At 39.2% G+C, this 15,971-nt stretch overlaps 1 protein-coding gene, 1 non-coding gene and 1 pseudogene across 5 annotated transcripts in view; 1 reads left to right on the forward strand and 2 right to left on the reverse strand.

Moving 5' to 3' along the window:
- Nucleotides 1–15,971, forward strand: part of PCTP (phosphatidylcholine transfer protein) — a 77,554-nt gene that overhangs the window by 19,890 nt on the left and 41,693 nt on the right. The window lies entirely within an intron of this gene.
- Nucleotides 7,524–8,587, reverse strand: LOC114889107 (annotated as a pseudogene). Its single transcript, XR_003791961.1, has one exon. The product of XR_003791961.1 is annotated as a putative 60S ribosomal protein L13a protein RPL13AP3 (transcript).
- On the reverse strand, nucleotides 7,970–8,054 carry LOC114889880. The gene has a single exon (XR_003792172.1). It is a non-coding gene; the product is annotated as a small nucleolar RNA Z195/SNORD33/SNORD32 family (small nucleolar RNA).

Consider the following 15,971-nt stretch of genomic DNA (forward strand, 5'->3'; position numbering starts at 1 on the left):
GCACAATCCTTTATATTTGTGTACATTATATTTTTGGAAGACTAAGATGAGGAAGCTCAGAGGTAAAGAGTTATAGCAAATTGGACTGACACTTTCCCAAGACAAGTGCACAGCACTTGGGTCAGCTTCCCCTACTGGACTATGGATCATGTATTCAGGGCCTTGTAAGGCTCACCATTTTTGCCTTTTCCAGAGAAGGAAAGGGAGGGACAACAGTACCCTCCCCGCTTTGCCCCTCCTCTAGATCCCTGATAATATGGGGCCCTTCTATGCCTTTTTACAGAAGCAATCTCCCCCTAGCCTCTGGTGACAAATGTCACTCGTCCATAAAATGATGTGCACAAACATCGTGTGACCCCAATCCACACCAAATCAGCACAACATTTCTAGGTTTCAACATCAGTCTGGTCCTGGGGATTTGAAACCACCCTGTAACAAGTAAAATTTTCTAAAAGTTAATAATCTACAATGTTCTGTAAGGGTCAGTTAGCTTCTCTTGTTCCATATTCATAGAGCAGAACATACCTTCTGACCTGACTCACCATATCCCAGTTGTGTAGCTCTGGTCTTGAAATGACTGGCATGGGATGGGCTCACCAGTCTGGCCCTCCTCCACATAATGAAATATTCAGTTGAAACCATAGATTTTAAGCTCTGTGCTTAAGTAAGAGGAATGTTGAGTTTATTTTCACAAGTAGATTCTGTTATCTCCATGTTTTAGAGAAAGAAATGGGGGTGTAGAGGGTGCCACTATCCCCAGGTCTAACTCCAGGTTGCTTCATTCTGAGTCGACCTACATGATACATCCAGTTTGAAGAGGAGAGAGCACAATAAGGCTTATCAATCATCTAATATGCACCACCGATATACAGCCCCTGTCTCAGGTCTTTGTATTTTTATTTTACTAGTGAGGAAACTAAAACTCAGCAGCGTTAAGTCCTTAACTTGCCTGGGATGCACTGATACTTACTACACACCTTTTGGGTGCCAAGAACTTGTTGAATGTTCTAGTTGAGCATATAGAAACCAGTAAGTAAAGCATGATTTCTGCTCTCAGGGAGCTTACAGTCTAGGACAGGAAAGCCGCAGGTCATCTTTCTGCTAGAGGGAATACCAAACTGCTATGGGAGACCCCTGGAAGATGAAACCAGTCTGGTCCAGGTGGGAGGGAAAGTTCATGGTAGATTGGTACCCTACCATGGTAGATTGGTAGGGAAGGAGAGAAGGTGCTTCTAGTTGGAAGGAAGAGCCTATATATAAATGTAGCTCAGAAAAGTACAAATCTGCAGAGAGCTTAGAGTAGCCTGTGTGGCTGAATTTCAGAGAGCATGGGGCAGACAGGGAGCAGTCCAAATAAGACTGGAAATGGTTGCTGGTGAGATCATTGCCTCAGGGTTGAGTTTGGACTTTATATTGAGAGCAATGTGGGTTTTGAATAGGATGGCATGGTCGGCTCTGTGCTTTGTCAGTAGTAGCCTGGAATTAAAGTGTTGGGATGCACAGGGCCGGGGGTGGGGGGCTGGGGGTGGGGAGTCAAAATGGGGAAGCCAGAAAGTGTGCAAATTAGAGAACCTTTGTGACTGTCCACATGAGAGTGCTGGGGGCCTGATAATGGAAAATGCATACAGGTGGGGAGTCACTACAATGGGTAGAATCGGTAAAAGTTGGCAATGGATTTCACAGGGTAAAATTACCAAGGGAGAGGGGTTTGTAAGGTTTTTAAGCCTAAGTAATTAATAGCTTGGTGATACAGTCAGCAGAAATAGACGGCAGGGTGCGGAGGGTATACACTTAGTTTGGTTATCATAGCTATCCATTTCTCCAACAGAGAGGCAAATGCTACAGAAAGTGGCATTACTGCCTGACTACTAATTTGTGAAGCATTGTCTTAGTTGCCAAATAATGCTGTCATAGTCTCACAGATGAATTTTCCACTAAAATTATGATTGAATTTATAATTCACTTCATTTCATGCAAACACACAAAATTGCAGATACATATGCAATATACATACATGATTTGAGATTGCTAACTTTCTGCCTGGAACAAGAAATAAATATTTTAAGAATTCAGATTTGAGACTTTAAATGTACTGACTATATGCAAATAATATATTGATTCAATTTTAAAGGTTAACTTTAAACTCCTCAAAAACAAGAACATAAGTATGTAGTTCTTTTTGTACAGTGTCTAGCATGAAAAAAGCACCTCAAAGATGTTTTCTGGGAATGAAAATGTTTTCTTCTCCCATTGATCACTACTCCAAGGGTTCGTATAGAGAGTTCCAATCACTTCACATTTGGAGAAACAGGCTTTGTCTGTTATTAAAATTAAGAGCTAATTTTATGTTGCTCCATGAGTTAAAGCTTTAAAAAAAAATGGCAGTCCCAGTCCACTATGGATTTCTTTAGAAATGTCCTGTTTTGGGCCTCATGCATTGTAAGCAAGCCTTCACATTAGGGTTTACCAAGATCATGTTGACTGGAAAATCTCCCATAAGTTCCTGAAGGATAGTATTAGTAATTGTATGCATAAGGAAAGTTTTTGCCAAATAAATGAACAAGTAAAAGGATGACTCTACATTGAAGTCAGATATAAACTTGAAAGCTCAGATCATTTTTCAAATGGATTATTTCAAAGTGTCCAGCTATTTAGTGTTAATTACATTAGTTATTCAGTTATAATTGAATTACTCAATTATTATTTGCATTTTCCAGTATTCTTTGGATGGTGGGTACCCTGTAGACCCAAAAAGAGGCTGTACCTAATAATAAACAAATATTTATTGAACATTTAGTTTGTGTTATATACTTTTTATAGATTTATTATTTCATTTAATACTCATAAATAATCCAAGAGGTAGCGGCCAGACAGTCCCATTATATAAATGAAGAGATTAGGGACTTGGGGAAGTCACCATTTAGAAGATGGTGAAGCCCACAACTAGAACCAAAGCCTGTTTGACTCCAAAGTTTATCCCTATGCATTATTGTTTCTGTGTTCAGATGATATGCATGTTTTCTGTTGCTCACAGGGGTTTATACTCACCCCAGAATAAACTTGGGTTTAGAAAAAATTATTTTGCCAGAAAAAACATGCAATCACCTTCCCACAGGACCCCTGTAGTGACCCATTGATGAGAACAGGATCAGCTCAAGAAACTGTTTGGAAATATTTTTATCCACTTAAAAAGTCTTTGGTGTTCACAACGTGGGTGGGTAGTGGGAAAGGGAACCATTTACCCAGCTGAACTGAGGTCAAACTAAAACTATTTATCTTATGAACTTATCTTATGGAAAAACGCAGAGAACAGATCCCTTGCTTTCTTTCTTTAGATAAAAATTTTAAAGTCTTGCTTCACAAAGGAGATGGTACCTTGCTGTCTCCTTGTTTACTTAAGTAAACTATACAGGAAATGGGCATTATTGTCTTTGTAAAAGCACTTGTAAAACTTGATAAAACTAATGATCCCAAGACAGTGCATGGCCACAGAATGAGAACACGATGTTTCTTCCATCGTGCACACTGAGGGCATCAAGTCCACTTTGAACTCCAACTGGCCACTGAGCCTGGTCAGTAAATCTGCCATCGATATCTTTGGATGACTTCCAATTTGAGGGGCTCGCTGGTCTCAGGGGAACCTTTCTCCCCTGACTATTTCTATTTATCTTCTAAGTTAAACTTAGTTTGGAAAGGCTTCTTTACAGCTCTGATATGACTTGTTCTTTCTTTCTAGGGTTACAGGGTAAGGTTTTGGCTCACTTTCACAACAAAATTAACATTTCTGACTCTATACTCTTGTTGTGCAATGAAATCAGCCATAAATTGAAAGTGAGGAAACTTGGGTTTGAATCATTTTTTTCCCTTTTTGTTGACCTTAGGCAAGACACCCAACCTCTCAGGGTCCCATTTGTCAGATCTCAGGGTCCCCTCTGTAGGTTCTTTACTATTCTTTCCTTTTATTCTATTTAAAAAATCCTATTTGGGGTCCTATAATTTCCCATGTCATTATTAGAGAACGTAGATGAGACAACTTGGGAAAATAGCTAACACAACTACCCTAGCTACCAGGAAATCTCTTAAAAAAAATATTCCCTGGTGCAGCATCTGTCAGCAAAGTCATTGACCTCTTACTGTGGATATTCATCTATTTCCCTGAGAGGAGAGTTGCAGACATCTGGCTCAGAGACAGACCGCATTGCAAAGGTTTCCTCCAGTTCAAATCAGAAATTCTAGGATTGCAGTGTTTACACACTAATTTCCACTCTTGCTGATCCAAAGCCAATGTCATAAGAAGTGTGAGGTGTCCAAGGAAATCAGTTAAGCCATAGATGGCAAGTTGAATTCGGAAGGCAAACATCAGGGGCAGAATTCCTGCTGGTGGAGCCTTACTCTGCTGTGACTGACATGATGAGATATAAGTCTGAGACCTCAGCTCACATCTTAACGTGACAGGACACAGGAGCAGCCAGGTTTAGGGAAGACTGGTGGGAAAGCCCAAGGGTGGGTCTCTCTGGGAACAGGAAGCAGGTATTGCTGTAACAAGAAGGCTCTGGGACACAGAATTTTTCAAGTTGGAGAAGCAATTGAGCTTCCCAGGGGCTGCCCAGGGTGTGTCACAAGGAGTGTGCACTTCCTTAGTGCTTCTTCTGTCTCAGGTCACAGAATCCAGAAGGGAGCAGCTGTGCTGCTTTATGACTTGCATTAACACAGATTCCTATATAAGCATCCAGTTCAGATCCTCACATTATGGATTAGAGCAGAGACAAGGATGAATCTATATATTCCTCTCTTTCTGAAATTCCTTTTTGTTTTCTTTGTGGTAGGAGTATAATTTTACCACCATCAAATATATTCTGTATATCAGTGAGGAGCTGGACTACCTGCATGAGAATTGCACAGAGTACTTACAAAAAAAAAATATACGTGTTTCAGGGTTCTACCTAGACCTACTGTATTATTGCACCAGGATGTTTGGTGTGTGTGTGTGTTGGTAGGTCAGGAACCTGCATTTTTTATTCATATCCCAAATGAACTTTGAGATCCTCTGCTTGACACTAATATAGCAAACTATTGAGTATGTGCACTTAACCACATGGTTCTCTGGTTAAAACCATCAATGGTCCCTTTTCATTGAAGGGTCAGCTTCAGCTTAGATCAAATTGCAAATACAACACACTATTTCATGTTCCTCTTGCCTGTTGGTTCTTACCTATACTCAGGATGACGTCTACTCATTTTTCCTGATACCTCAAGCAACACCTACTTCCCTGATAAGTCCTCCTCTGTCATTGGACCAGGCAGACCTGACTTTACTTCCACTGTGTCCCTATATTGCCCTATGCTAGGGTATCTCGACCTAGGCACTTTTGGCATTTGGGGCTGGATAATTCTTTGTTGTGGGTGGCTGTCCTCTTCATTGATGGATGTTAACATCATTCTTGGCTCTACCCACTAGATGCCAGTAACAACTCCCGAGCTGTGAGAACCAAAAATGTCTTCACACACTGCCAAATGTCTCCTGGGGGGCAAAATTGTACCTGGTTGTGGACACTGCTCTACACTTACAAATATCATAGCCCTAGCCAAATAATGTGGAAAGTTTCTGCTTGCTAGTTTATCTCCTCTGAGATTCTGAGAGTTCAAGAGTAGGGGGTTTGCAAAATGCATCCTTGTGTCCCCTGTGCCAAGGCATAGCACCTGATGCACAGTAGGCATGCAATACACGTTTCCTTAGCAAAACTTTATTGAGGTACTAGATGTCAGAAGACCTGGATTTTAGTTTATCTTGGTTGGCTCTACGGTTTAAAATGTGGTGACTCTGGACACATCAATTAGCATCTCTGTGCCTCAGTTTCCCTCATTGTAAACATCAGCATTATGCCTTTGGGTTGTATGTGGATGGAATGTGAATGGGTCTAAGAAAGTGTAAAGTGCAGATAGAAGCCTAGTCAAGGCAATGTGTTCTGAGGAAGACATGCTGCTGTCATGTTTTTATCCTCCGGGCACAAAGTCTGGGTAGCACTGAAAATTCAGGTCTGTGCAAACAGTACAATGTTTTATAATAATATCTAGAGGATTTCTTTAATGTGGAGCACTATAAATACTAGAAACTTTGTTGAACTGATTGAACCTGTGATATGGAATGAGACTACCTCAAAGACTAAGCATAATGCTGTACAACACACTATAGAAACCCTAAAGTTTCAACTCCCTGCCCCCAGATACACTTGTGTGGGTCTGATAAAGACCCAGCCAGGCCTAAGGCAGCCTTCTCTGCTCTAGGTCTGTCTGATGCTCTGTGGCCTCCAGGAGCTGCCAAACCCATTCTTTGAGCCCTATTCTGTTCTGTGTTGGGACTGTGGCTTCCTTGTTTCCTGACCTTTAACATCAGTGGCAGGAAATTAGCAGGTTTTGCACCTGCAACTGCACAGAACATGTGGCATTAATAAGGAGTCTCATCCACTCTTTGTAAAGATTTTTTTCCTCTAATACACCCTATGGAATGCCTCTCCAGTTATTTATTACCTTCAAAAACCTCTCTCTCTCATTCTGCTTACCTACTTTTATGACTTCCTTTTACACCCTGGGCATGCCATCACTCTTGCTTCCATGCTCTCCCAGCGCTGTGGTGGGCTGGTTTATAGATCTCCCTCCCTTCTTTTAGCAGAATGAATTAGTTTCCAGGTTGAGCTCAGCTGTGAAAAACCTCTGTCGTATGGAAATGTGGGCTCTGATATGCGTGCGTGAGCGTGTGTGTGTGTGTGCGTGTGCCACCATCAACTCTCTTCCAGCTGCAACCGGCCAGGACTTCCCCACTAACCATTTCATGCCCCAAACATGTAGGCTGCAAAAGCACTCACAAATTGTAAAACTATACAAACAAGTCAAAAAGTCCTGAACACATATACTGCTAGGGCTGCAAGAGGGCTTGATTACCATTTAGTCTAGCTCTTCCATTTTAAATTTGAGAACACTGAAGCCTGCACAGGTTAACTGACTCCCTCTTAGTATTTTCTTTGCAGTTTCTGACCATGTCAGAAAGCTACCATGAATCATTCCATTACTTTTAAATGCATCACAGCTAATCTTTATTTTCCAGTTTTTTCTATACTTCATGATCATCTCTTTAAGCTTAAAATAATAATTTCCTTTCGATATAGGGCTTGGGGATATCTCATCTGAAAGAGGTGGTAGGTGTTTTTAAAATAGTGAGTTCTGTGTATTTTTACAATAACACATGGTTTAGAGCAATGAATAGGACCTTTTTTTCTTACAAATTGACAATTATTCTGCTCCAAAATTTTTCTTACAATTTCTTTTTAAAACAGCTTAGGCAGATTTCTGAGATTTGTTTGTAAGAAGATGGCTCTGGAGGATACTTATCTGCTCATTAACCACTAAAATTTTTCTATTTTGAGAATTTTTAGAGAACTTATTGAATGGATGTGCCTGTCTACTAGTTTATATGAAGAACTTATGGACAGCTTTTTTTTTTTTTTTTTTTTTTTAAAGAATAAGCAGTCAATTTTATTGGGATCAGACTAGGAATCCACGGGTCTTGAGGACCTCTGTGAATTTGTCAATTTTCTTCTCTCTGTTCTTTTTGCCCTGCTTCCATAGCCTCATAATCTGCTTCTTCTTCCAGTAATGGATCTTGGCCTTCTCCTTCCTCTTCTCCTCCAGGGTGGCTGTTACTGCCTGGGACTTCCAGCCAACCTCATGAGCCAGGCATCCTATGTTAGCAAACTTTTTCATAGGCTTCAGATGCACAACCTTGAGGGCAGCAGGAACCACCATCTGCTTTTTTTGTCATAGGGTGGCGTGATCCCATCAAACATCTTGAGGTGGTCCAGAGCAGCCTGGCCTCTCTTGGTCTTATGGGGCAGCATGCTTGTGGGCAGAGGACAGCAGCCCTGCTCAGTGGGGCATGCGAGGACCCTGCTGCCCGGCCCAGGCAGGCAGACAGGTGGCCTCAGATGGTAATGCATGTGGAATCATCTCATGGTTGGGAAACTCGAACATGAGTGAGAAAAGTCCTCATCACCAACCTCATGGACAGCTTTATTGAAAAGTTTGGCAGCCTGAGAATCCAGGATTGTTCATTGCTGATCAAAAACTGGGGAGTCCCCAATCCTTGGGGACTCAGATCAGTAAAAAAGTAAAATGAGGAGGGAGAGACTGATATAGGATTTCAAACTATTTTTGACCACCTGACTTGAAGAAAAAACTAAGAAGTAATAGTCCCTCCTTCCCTGCACACCATTCCCAACCCATTCTACCTAAAAATCTTTCGTATTGTGGGTTTTATTTTTCATTTTAATATTAATTGTATTTTAAATTAGGTCTCTAAGAAAGAAGTTGGCCTTTCTCATTCTTTTCAGAGTGGTTTGCGAAATACTACATCAATGCATCTGAGAAAAACATAGGAAAACAGGATCTCTTTTAGTTTTGTTTTTGAATCAATACCCAAAATAATGACCAGAAGCAAAAATCCACTGGTGTGTCCACAAGCAGGTTGCTGGGCCAGTCAGCTTCATCCTTCCCGCCCTGAGCTGTTCTCCTGCAGGCTCCATGCCACTGCTGCAAGCCCCTAGAGCAGATAGAAAATGTAGGACAGAATGAGCAGACCTATGATGGCAAAGAACATCAGGATGAAAATATCCAGCATTGTGGACTCCTTGGCCAAAGAGGCCTCTGGATTCCAGAGAGATGTGAGCTGTGAGCACGGAGTTTGCAGTCGGTGGAGAGAAATGACTCTTTCTTCCCCGTGCTGCTCAGCCCTCCTTTCCCCTCCCCCTCCCAGGGCCAGCAACTACGGGTTGCTGTAGCTCCATCAGCAGCTTACTTCCCTCTTCCCTCACTTCCACAGCCAACCAATCACAAAGTCTGGAGGAGGTAACCAGGGAACTGCTTCATATAGACCAGGCAGAAGTGAAGAGGTTTAGTTTCTCCCTAGGAACCCAGTCCCACCCCTTTGTATCTAAATGGAGTCTGCATGACATGCACATAGGAGGAGATCTGATCTGTATCCAGATGCCCTAGGAATGAATCTTCCTGACTGCCTTTCTTCTCCCTTTTCCCACTCACACATGCTGGGCAAATTATCTCAGAAAAATGACAGTTGGGAGTTGGATGGGCTGACCACTGGCAAGTAGTAAAAGTCATGTCATGGAAGACATGGACAAAGGTCCCATGTGAGTCTCAGCTGGCATCTCTGTGGATGGAGCTAACACTGACGGGAATTCCTAAGCTGTGCCAGATTCTGCACACGTGGTGTAATTTTTTTTAAAGAACAATTCAATTTATGTAAATTAAGCAAGAAAAAAATCAAAACAGTTCACCTATTGCCCCCACCCCAATCATTAATCTGTTATCTGTATCTATGAGCTTCCTTTCTTTTGCGAAACAAATACTTTAAAGAAAAAAGAAAGCAGCGTACCACTATCCACAATCATGATTATTTCTTAAAAGAGAGAATACTTCAGAGCAAAACCAAAAACAGGATATAACCTCATGAAATTGATTTTATTTTTCACATTTTTCAGTGCACATCTCCAAATTAGCATTTGGAAACCACCAAAGCTAGATTAATTAATCCAGGAGCCAGAGATGTGAGTTATAATGTCAAATCCTGTAAAAAATAATGGAGGACCAAAATTCCTTGATTTGCATTGGTATTAACTATTGCTCATATCGTGTGGCTCTTTCATGGGGCCAAGGTGTTATGTCTGAAGATTTCTAGATTATTTGAGAGACAGCATACGGAAATCAGCATGCCCAGACACACAAGCCCTGCTGAGAGAATCTTTAACTTTGCCACACTCCATAAACCACTCAGCCTTCATCTTTAAAAGAAGGATCTGTTTTACAGGATGTTATATGAAATGAAATAGTAAATCTGAAAGCATTTAATAAACTATAAAGTGATCTGTAGCCATCAGATTTTGTCAGTATCTCTAAGCTTTATAGACGTTTTCTTTAATCAAAACCTCATCAAGGCTGTGTTAATCTGCCTGCAATGTCTGATGAAACATCAAAATATGTTCTACATAGGAGACCACGGTATATAATGTATATGTCAGTGCCTGCCACAAAATAGGCACTCAATTATTTTCTGTTCCCCTTACCCCCTGAAAGTACGCGGTTTGACTCTCTAGATAATGCCAAATATTTTGCTGTAAAAGCAATAGTCAAACTTCAGTTATGCTTCTATGATCTTTTTGAAATTTTCTTGGATAAATGAATGGAAAGGAAATCAGAATAATCTTTGTGTTATGAAAACCTTCATCCTGCTCATACATCAGCTTTTTCACTTCACTTCCTTCTCTCTCTCCTTGCGCCCTCTACTGACTACAAGTTTTTATTGATTTAGCAAACTTAACTGTTCTGAACAAAAAGATCACAATTTTCTCCATCCTGTGACAGTGATTAATATGTATGCTACTTTTCCCACAAATATAGGATCAAGCTGTATATCAGTTTTTGAAAATTCGCTTTTAGCCCTAATTGTGTATGGCAAACATCTCTCCATGTCAATAAATGGACCATCAAAATGGCTACATAGTGTGCCATTGCAAGGATGTCCCATCTTTATGGGAGCACATTTAGTCTGCCTCAGCTTTCCTCACTGCTGTATTTTAAAAAGTTTCCTTTTATGTCTCATATTCTCCATGAAGATATGTTAGAAACTAGAGCCAAAATTGATAACACTCCATAATTAACATTGGAATCTAAAAAAGATACACCAGTACTCAAATTTGCAACATACAGTACTGCCAAATATTTATCCTGCCACTTTCTTTTCCCTGCACTGCTTATCCTTTTCTACTAAACTGCACCAAAATATAGTTATCATAATCAAAGAGCAAATATTTAAAAAGACTTAAAAGATATTTCATCTCCAAAATGAATGAGGGTTGATTGTCATGAATAAGGAAAAATCTGAGGTCTGGAAAAGCTAGGTGAAAATTAGAAATATATTTGCTATGTTCACCCCCCACCAATGAAGGAGTGAATGTCCTATATTACACTGAAAAAATCCAATTAATGAAGCTGAAGAAAAACTTGAGCATTCTCTCAAAATTCACAGGAAAATAATAAATAATTGAAAATAATGAAAGAAAAGATAAGACATAAGGAGTCCAAAACATGTAGTTACACAAAGTAGGAATTCCAAAGCAGGAAATGAAACCAGGAGAACACAAGCAAAAATTAAATGACAGAAGAAGAAATTTTTAAGCTAAAGAAATATTTAAGTTTGAAGCTTTAAAATCTTCACTAAAAATAAATGAAACACATGCCTAGGTATATCCAGGCAAAATTCTTGAATGTAAAAGATAAATCAAGCTTTCTACATGAATTGAGCCTTTTAAAACAGAAAAAAATCATGTATTCTAGAGAAGAACACAAATCAAGCTATTCTCCCTAAAGCTAAATTTCAATCCTCAATGTTTACAGAACTTTAAGGATGGGTCAAAATTAAGAATTCAAGAACAGTAGAGACTTAGCTTAAAAGAACTAACAGTGAACAATAAAAGCAAGGTTTTGAAGCAATTTGCAAACATAAAAATATAATTCTTTAAAGACAGGATGGATGTTGTAAACCATAACAGTAATAATCTAGGTTTTCATTCCAAAATAATATAAGCAAACCCAAAAAATAGCAAAGGTTAGTGAAAGGTAGTATAAAATCACTATTTTCTTTCTTTTTTTGGATGAGATTAATATTTTTTTATTGAAGTATAGTTGATGTACAATATTATATAAGTTACAGGTATACACCAGAGTGATTCATAATTTTTAAAGGTTATACTCCATTTATTGTTATTATAAAATATTGGCTATATTCCCCATGTGGTACAATATATCCTTGTAGCTTATTTTATATTTAATAGCTTGGAAATTTTTTTTCCGACATCTTTATTGGAGTATAATTTCTCTACAATGGTGTGTTAGCTTCTGCTGTAAAACAAAGTGGATCAGCCATACATATACACATATCTATATATCCTCCCTCTTGCGTCTCCCTCCCACCCTCCCTATCCCACCCCTCTAGGTGGTCACAAAGCACTGAGCTGATCTCCCTGTGCTATGCTGCTGCTTCCCACCAGACATCCATTCTACATTTCGTAGTATATATATGTCCATGCCACTCTCTCACCTTGTCCCAGCCCCCCCTCCCCCTCAACGTGTCCTCAAGTCCACTCTCCAAGTCTGCGTCTTAATTCCTGTCGTGCCCCTAGGTTCTTCAGAACCATTTTTTTTTTTTTTAAGATTCCATATATATGTGTTAGCATACGGTATTTGTTTTTCTCTTTCTGACTTCACGCTGTATGACAGACTCTAGATCCATCCACCTCACTACAAATAACTCAGTTTTGTTTATATGGCTGAGTAATATTCCACTATATATATGTGTCACATCTTCTTTATCCATTCATCTGTCAATGGACACTTAGGTTGCTTCCACCTCCTGGCTATTGTATATAGAGCTGCAATGAGCATTGTGGTACATGACTCTTTTTTTTCCTTTTCATTTATTTTACTTTATTTTTTAAACATCTTTATCGGGGTATAATTGCTTTACAATGGTGTGTTAGTTTCTGCTGTATAACAAAGTGAATCAGCTATACATATACATATATCCCCATATCTCCTCCATCTTGCGTCTCCCTCCCACCCTCCCTATCCCACTCCTCTAGGTGGTCACAAAGCACCGAGCTGATCTCCCTGTGCTATGTGGCTGCTTCCCACTAGCAATCTACTTTACATTTGGTAGTATATATAAGTTCATGCCACCCTTTCCTTCGTCCCAGCTTACACTTCCCCCTCCCTGCGTCCTCAAATCCATTCTGTACGTCTGCATCTTTATTCCTGTCCTGCCCCTAGGTTCTTCAGAAACTTTTTTTTTTTTTTAGATGCCATATATATGTGTTAGCATACGGTGTTGGTTTTTATCTTTCTGACTTGCTTCACTCTGTATGACAGACTCTATGTCCATCCACCTCACTACAAATAACTCAATTTCGTTTCTTTTTATGGCTGAGTAATATTCCATCGTATATATGTGCCACATCTTCTTTATCCATTCATCTGTTGATGGACACTTAGCTTGCTTCCATGTCCTGGCTATTGTAAATAGAGCTGCAATGAACATTGTGGTACATGACTCTTTTTGAATTATGGTTTTCTCAGGGTTTATGCCCAGTAGTCAGATTGCTGGGTCGTATGGTAGTTCTATTTGTAGTTTTTTAAGGAACTTCCATACTGCTCCCCATAGTGGCTGTATCAATTTACATTTCCACCAACAGTGCAAGAGGGTTCCCTTTTCTCAACATCCTCTCCAGCATTTATTGTTTGTAGATTTTTCTTATGATGGCCATTCTGACTGCTGTGAGGTGGTACCTCAGTGTAGTTTGGATTTGCCTTTCTGTAATGATTAGTGCTGCATGCATCCTTCCATGTGTTTGTTGGCAATATGTATATCTTCTTTCCAGAAATGTCTACTTAGGTCTTCTGGCCATTTTTGATTGGGTTGTTTGTTTTTTTTGATATTGAGCTGCATGAGCTACTTGTATATTTTGGAGATTAATCCTTTGTCAGTTACTTCATTTGCAAATATTTTCTCCATTTCTGAGGGTGGTCTTTTGGTCTTGTTTATGGTTTCCTTTGCCATGTGACAGCTTTTAAGTTTCATTAGCTCCAATTTGTTTATTTTTGTTTTTATTTCCATTTCTCTAGGAGGTGGGTCAAAAAGGATCTTGCTGTGATTTATGTCATAGAGTGTTCTGCCTATGTTTTCCTCTATGAGTTTAATAGTGTCTAGCCTTACATTTTGGTCTTTAATCCATTTTGAGTTTATTTTTGTGTATGGTGTTAGGGAGTGTTCTAATTTCATTCTTTTACATGCTGCTGTGCAATTTTCCCAGCACCACTTATGGAAGAGTCTGTCTTTTCTCCACTGTATATTCTTGCCTCCTTTATCAAAGATAAGGTGACCATATGTACTTAGGTTTATCTCTGGGCTTTCTATCCTGTTCCATTGATCTATATTTCTGTTTTTGTGCCAGTACCATACTGTGTTGATTACTGTAGCTTTGTAGTATAGTCTGAAGTCAGGGAGCCTGATTCCTCCAGCTCCGTTTTTCTTTCTCAAGATTGCTTTGACAATGCGAGGTCTATTGTGTTGCCATACAAATCGTGAAAAATTTCGATCTAGTTCTGTGAAAAATGCCAGTGGTAGTTTGATAGGGATTGCATTGAATCTGTAGATTGCTTTGGGTAGTATAGTAATTTCCACAATGTTGATTATTCCAATCCAAGAACATGGTATGTCTCTCCATCTATTTGTATCATCTTTAATTTCTTTCATCAGTGTCTTATAATTTTCTGCATACAGGTCTTTTGTCTCCTTAGGTAGGTTTATTCCTAGGCATTTTATTCTTTTTGTTGCAATGATAAATGGGAGTGTTTCATTAATTTCACATTTAGAATTTTTGTCATTAGTGTATAGGAATGCAAGAGTTTTCCGTGCATTAACTTTGTTTCCTGCTACTTTATGAAATTAATTGATTAGCTCTAGTAGTTTTCTGGTGGCATCTTTAGTATTCTCTACATTTAGTATCACGCCATCTGCAAACAGTGACAGCTTTACTCCTTGTTTTCCAATTTGGATTCCTTTTATTTCTTTTTCTTCTGTGATTGATGTGGCTAAAACTTCCAAAACTATGTTGAATAATAGTGGTGAGAGTGGGCAACCTTGTCTTGTTCTTGAACTTAGAGGAAATGGTTTCAATGTTTCATCATTGAGAACCATGTTAGCTGTGGGTTTGTCATATATGGCCTTAATTATATTGAGGTAAGTTCCCTCTATGCCTTCTTTCTGGAGGGTTTTTATCATAAATGGGTGTTGAATTTTGTGGAAAGCTTTCTCTGTATCTATTGAGATGATCAAATGGTTTTTCTCCTTTAATTTGTTAATATGGTGTATCACATTGACTGATTTACGTATATTGAAGAATCCTTGCATTCCTGGGATAAACCCCACTTGATCATGGTGTATGATCCTTTTAATGTTCTGTTGGATCCTGTTTGCTAGTATTTTGTTGAGTATTTTTGCATGTATGTTCATCAGTGTTATTGGCCTGTAGTTCTCTTTTGCTTCATCTTATTCTGGTTTGGGTAACAGGGTGATGGTGGCCTTGTAGAATGAGTTTGGGAGTGTTCCTCCCTCTGCTGTATTTAGGAAGAGTTTGAGAAGGATAGGTGTTAGCTCTTCTCTAAAGGTTTGACAGAATTCGCCTGTGAAGCCATCTGGTCCTGGGCTTTTGTTTGTTGGAAGATTTTTAATCACAGTTTCAATTTCAGTGCTTGTGTTTGGTCTGTGTACATTTTCTATTTCTTTCTGGTTCAGTCTCAGAAGGTTGTGCATTTCTCAGAATTTGTCCATTTCTTCCCAGTTGTCCATTTTATTGGCATAGAGTTGCTTGTAGTAATCTCTCATGATCCTTTATATTTCTGTAGTGTCAGTTGTTACTTCTCCTTTTTCATTTCTAATTCCATTGATTTGAGTCTTCTCCCTTTTTTTCTTGATGAGTCTGGCTAATGGTTTATCAATTTTGGTTATCTTCTCAAGAAACCAGCTTTTAAGTTTATTGATCTTTGCTAGAGCTTCCTTCATTTCTTTTTCATTTATTTCTCTTCTGATCTTTATGACTTCTTTCCTTCTGCTAACTCTGGGGGTTTTTTGTTCTTCTTTCTCTAATTGCTTTAGGTGTAAGGTTAGGTTGTTTATTTGAGATGTTTCTTGTTTCTTAAGGTAGGATTGTATTGCTCTAAACTTCCCTCTTAGAACTGCTTTTGCTGTAGCCCATAGGTTTTGCATGGTCGTGTTTTCATAGTCATTTGTTTCTAGGTATTTTTTGATTTCCTCTTTGATTTCTTCAGTGATCTTTCAGTTGTTTAGTAAT

This window comes from Monodon monoceros, unplaced genomic scaffold, assembly GCF_005190385.1.
Source record: "Monodon monoceros isolate NGI ecotype Baffin Bay Population unplaced genomic scaffold, NGI_Narwhal_1 Super_Scaffold_9, whole genome shotgun sequence".
Lineage (NCBI taxonomy): Eukaryota > Metazoa > Chordata > Mammalia > Artiodactyla > Monodontidae > Monodon > Monodon monoceros.